Raw genomic sequence first — 5,888 nt, forward strand, 5'->3', positions numbered from 1 at the left:
GTCCTCAGTAATATAATTCAGTCACAAACTATTACCCCTAACCTTCTGACCTTTTCAGTTCACGTGTAATGAAATGTGCTTTATAAATAAACCACCACAGTAAAATGTTAGTGATCCTCCTGTAGGCGCACACACACACACACACACACACACACACACACACACACACACAGCAGACGTCAGAAACGTTTGACAAACATTTGCCGTCCCGTCATGTTCCCTCCAATAGTTACGGATCTTAAGAGGCTCAGACGCACTTTTACATCTTCAGATTCAAGTTATCCACTTTGTTAAGATCCTGTTCTGAAATCCTGGTTCTGGACCTGGACCTCTGGACCCCCCTGACGGAGGATCTGAGGCTGCAGAATCACAAACATCTTTTAAATCACTTCTCAAAACCTCTGTATTTTCTAAATGTAACTTATTTACTGTGGGGTATTTTATTCTGTATCATTTGGACCTTAATTGTTTGTTGTAGTTTAGATTTTTTACATGAAAGAATCGTGTAACTTTGTTTTTTTTAAAGGTACTGTATAAATAAAGCTCATTGTTATTATTGTTTATTTATTCAAATATGGCTGGAGGAGTCCAGCTTCATGAAGAGAGAAACACTGCTGCACATTTACAGCCTGTTTGTGTTCTGTCAGTTCTTTTTTTCAACATATGATGTCGTTGAATCTCATTACATCTCATCACCTGCAACTAATCCAATCCACTTTATTTATACAGCACATTTTAAAAAACAACTAAGTGCTGCACAAAGAATGAATAAAAAGATAATAAAATAAAACTCTTCCTACAACTTTACAATTACTGAGTCAGTTCTTCTTTTCCACTCAGAGTCTGATGTTGAACTCTTGTTTACAATCTATACGTTGTATTTGTAAATAGTTTGTGTGGCACTTTGTGATTTAGACATTTTTACTAATAGCAGCTTTTACATTTATTTATTTTAAATATTCCTATTTATATGACTGTGTCCTATATTTTACATTAAAAAAATAGTTATTTGGTTAATTTTTCTTCTAATTTTTGTTCTTATTCTTGACAAAACTTCTTGCAGCTGTGAAACACGATGCAATATGTGCACCATCGGACACAAACGACAGCTGAGTTAAACCTTGAGATTTAATACTTTTCTTTTATTTGTTTTAAAAGATCTTCCTGGAACTTTTTGCACCACGAGGAGCACTGCCTCCACTTCCTGGCGCTTTGCATTGTGGGACAATAGTGTACATCGACAGCACACTCATAAATCAAGATTTTTTAGTGTGCATGCTGACTAGTTTGATCTTGCCACTCCAGTGTGAACTTGTGTCTTACCTCAAAGTTAAATCTGCATCTTCTGGTCTTTTCCTGTCGGACAGCCAATCACAGTGAAGGTCCCGGCTGGGTCAGGCGGTGCAGCTCGGTGCATCGGACGATTCAGACACCCTGTTAGTGTCCTGCTGCTGCTGCTGCTGCTGCTGCATGACGGACTGAAGACAAACGGCGAGGACGTCCAAACACAGACACCCTGCCCTGTCTCTCTCTCACACACACTCACTCAGAAGACGAGTGGTGGCTCTGAAAGAAAGAAAGAGGCCCAGGGACTGAGAGCTACATCTCGGAGAGGAATGTCTTAATTACTATCTGTGTGTCTTTCTAACCTTCCTAAAACTCAGGTCTCTGCTTATTTACACTTATACTTCACAAACGTGTGTGTGAGAATTAGAGACACACTGTCATGTGCATAAAAGTTCTCAAAAGATCATTTCTAAAGGACATAAATGAGTTTTTCCTCACTATTATATAACTGCTAGTGCCTCCTACAGACTGCCGTGTTTCATACAGACATATAACATACAGTACACTGTGCAAGAGTTTAATCATCAGACATCAGTGAGTCTGTCTGATAATTACATGAAGTAAGAGAAGTGAGGCTGCCTAAATCTACAGAAGAACTGTGGGGAGTTCTCCCAGATGTTTGGACTTAACTATCCGCTGAATTCCTTCAAAAACTATGTGCAAGTGTACCTTGAAGAACTGATGCTGTTTTGAAGGCAAATATTGATTTGATTTAGATTGTTCTTCTGTAATTCACTTTGCATTTTTTTCTATGATAGATTTAATCTATCATCAACCTGCCTAAAACACTTACACAGTACTGTATATATAGACATATATGTGTGTGAGTGTAAATTTGCTGTCCCCTCAAAATAACGCATCACACAGCCATTAATGTCCAAACCGCAGGCAACAACAGTGAGTACACAACTCACATTTTTGTAAGTATTTCATTATATCTTTTCATGTGACAACACTGAAGAAATGACACTTTGCTACAAAGTAGTAGAGTGTACAGCTTGTATAACAGTGTAAACTTGCTGTCCCCTCAAAATAACACATCACACAGCCAAAAATTTAATTTCTTCAGTGTTGTCACATGAAAAGATTTAATATTTACAAAAATGTGAAGGGTGTACTTTACTTTTTATTGTTGATAAAGATTTCAGCCACTTCTAAACATTGTTTAAAATTATTCATGTTGAAAGTTGCTGATTCACCTACTTAGCATGCAATAGTCAACTGAAGTTCAGATAGTTTTTTTCATTGTGTTTGCAGAAGTGAGCAGATCTACATAAATTACAAATTAGTAAAAGACATTACAAAATGCACAGCGTGAATTAAATTAATACATTTACACGGCGGCAAACTGAGGTTCACATTCACTGGAAAAACTACAGAAAGTGAAAGTGTGTGTTTGTGTGGGTATGTGACAGAGAAACACACATTATACTACATGTACACAGATTGTACTGCATTTGCACTTTAAAGTAAAGGTTCTATAGACAGGTTAAGGCATACAAAGTGTATGTACTTTAAAGAAAACACTGTACTTACTTGCACTTTTGAAAAATATGAATGTCAGACAGTAACTCATTCAGTACAGCATGAGTTTGTGTGTGTACATGCATGGTCATCAGTGGGTATTTCTCATGTTGTAGGGACATAAATCTGTTTATACAGTCACAGTGTGGGGACTCACCTTCCTTATGGGGACAAAATCCAAGTCCTTGTAACAGAAATCAATACATTTTTGGTTGAAGACTTGGTTTAAGGTTAGGGAAAGTCTCCAGGGAATGAATGGAAGTCAGTGTAATGTCCTCTGAAGTGATGGAAACACGACTGCATCTCTGTGTGTGTAGGTGTTGGGACAGAGGGGGCGCCGTCACTGCTGCCCCCGGCCCGGCGAGGGAGACAGTTTGGCGGGCAGCCAGGACTGACCGGGGCCCTGAGACGTCCCAGAGACTGACCTGGAGACCCGCCTGTCGCTGCGCATGAGCGTCAAACACACACACACACACGCAGCAGCCAATGGGGTTAGTCAAGGGTGGCGATAAGTGTCTGTGTTTGTGTAGCTGGCTGAGCGTCTATGAGAAGTTTTTAATGTAGAGAGAGTATGTAGGAGTGTGGGGAGGAGGGGGGTTAATGTCTTATTTTCACTCTCTGCCTTGGCTCCCTCTCTTGGACCAATCACAGCTCTACAAGCAGATGGAGCATTTTTATCTGTGAGATGTGTTGGCTAAATCTCCATGAATAATTATAATAAAAAATGACTTATTAAGAAAACATTATTCAGGCACCACTGAATCTTTGCAACATGTTGCATGTGGTCAGTGGCCGTGTTTCCATCAACGTCTTTTTATTCGCAGTTTGAAGTATCGCAGAGAGCAAAGGTTGATGGAAACGGCAAAATTCAGAAGAAAACTTCGGAAAAGATTTCCCCAAAAAGTTTGTGGTGGTTTTTGCCTTTTTCAGAAAAAAAGAGTTAATGAGCTAAATGGGTGATTGAAATACCTATGCTGAATAAGTTCTGACGTATAGCGAACATTTACGCCTGACCAGAGGTTTTCCCTGTCGGTGTCTTCCTGGATTTTCCCATAACGCTTGAAACACATTCCCGAGGACCTCTCTCCATTTTTCTCAGATCCATGGTGTTTGGGTCCATGTGACTGGCCCCATTTTGTTTCTTGTTTACAGCCATGCATAACATCAACGTAAACACTTTGTGTGGCCTGGTTTATTCGCTCCAAACCAGTTGATGAAAACATGCCTAATTTGCATTTTCTTTGCTTAAAATTCGCTTGACAATTAGATGAAAACATGGTTACTGTCCGTCGAGAAGTGCGTGGGCTTCACCCAATCAACCATCACCAGATCAAAACAACCAGATCTGCCATCAAATCTGCAGAATAAAAAAAAAAAGGTTTGAGTATGTAATTAAATACATCACAGGTGTCCTGATATACAAAGATAATGGATGTGGCAGAGACTAATGCCGGATGCAGAGTTTATTACACTTTTCTAACTTTTGATTCTGTAATTGCATGAGCAACAAATCTCATCCCTTTGGTCTTGTTTCACCCCCCGACTAGATGTGAATCAGAATCCTCCAGTCTTTGTGCCATTTACCAGCATCTTCAACTCCAAGATGGTCTGAGACCAGCCACCTGGACAGCTGCTGCAACGATCGGTTTGCATAGCCAAAGGATTTCTGCACAAACTGTCAGGAACCGTCTCAGGGAAGCTCATCTGCATTCTCGTCGTCCTCATCGGGGTCTCGACCTGACTGCAACTTCGCACAGCCATTGAAGAGGAGTGGACCAACACTCCACAGGCCGCAATCAACAACCTGATCAACTCCATGCGACGGAGATGTGTTGCACTGTGAGGCAAATGGTGGTCACACCAGATACTGACTGGTTCCCGGACCCCTCCAATACAGTGAAACTGCACATTTTGGAGTGGCCTTTTATTGTGGCCAGCCTAAGGAACACCTGTGCAATACCCACGCTGTCTGATCAGCATCTTGATATGCCACACCTGTGAGGTATATTTTTGTTCAGTATAAATTCTACAAGACAAAAAAAAATCCACTTTGTATGTTATCATCACTTTACCTCCTACCTTCTCAAACAGGCGGCTCGACCTTCAAACCAGCAACATTCAGGTCACGTGTTTGCTTTTCTGACCTGTAGGCCTTGTTTGCCTCTCTTGTACACACACACACACACACACACGCACACACAGAGTAAACCCTTATACAATAACACACACACACACACCATCCCCCTCTCAGCCCTCTGGCAGTTTGCTGTTGTATGGAAACACAGCTAACCCTGCTGCCCTTTGAGTGTTCCTGCTAAACCAACCAACCAACCAACCCATCTGTCTATCCATCCTTCCACAGTCGATACATCCGCTATTGTGGATGGTAGAGATGTATGTCAACACACACAAACCGGACATATCGTACTGAACATGCAGACATTTGCAGCTGAATCGCATTGGAAACTCAAAACATTATTGACTTTCACTTGATTTTAAAGGGAACTGTTCAGTGCACCATTTTATGTTTCTGCTTGAGGCTAAAAGAAAATATGCATTTTTTCCCCTCCTTTGTTGCATTGCTGCCACTTTAAAAATAAAAAAAATAGACCAAACTGCTGTAGCTGGTGACGTACTCTGTGGGTTCACCATGACACCTTTTTACCCTGTATCTTAAACAAACAGAATTCTTGTACAGCTGCAATTTGTTAAATAAAAACACATAATTTTATGCATATTTCATAAAAAGCTTTGAGCGTAATTAGTAGACAACCTGCTTGCACGGGTTATTACAATTGAAAGACATTTTACACAAACACGTACCAATTACAAAAACTTTACAAATTTCAGAACACAATGGTAAAACGGTCACTAAAATTAAAAAACTTTATATGCAAACAATAACATATACATAATGTATACTGCAAAAACACTGTGCCAACTTCATGCAAATTACCAGTAAGTATGTGAAATACAGAGCAACACTCGCATGCAACTAAGCACAAAAAAACAAACCA

This window comes from Micropterus dolomieu, linkage group LG12, assembly GCF_021292245.1.
Source record: "Micropterus dolomieu isolate WLL.071019.BEF.003 ecotype Adirondacks linkage group LG12, ASM2129224v1, whole genome shotgun sequence".
Taxonomy (NCBI): domain Eukaryota; kingdom Metazoa; phylum Chordata; class Actinopteri; order Centrarchiformes; family Centrarchidae; genus Micropterus; species Micropterus dolomieu.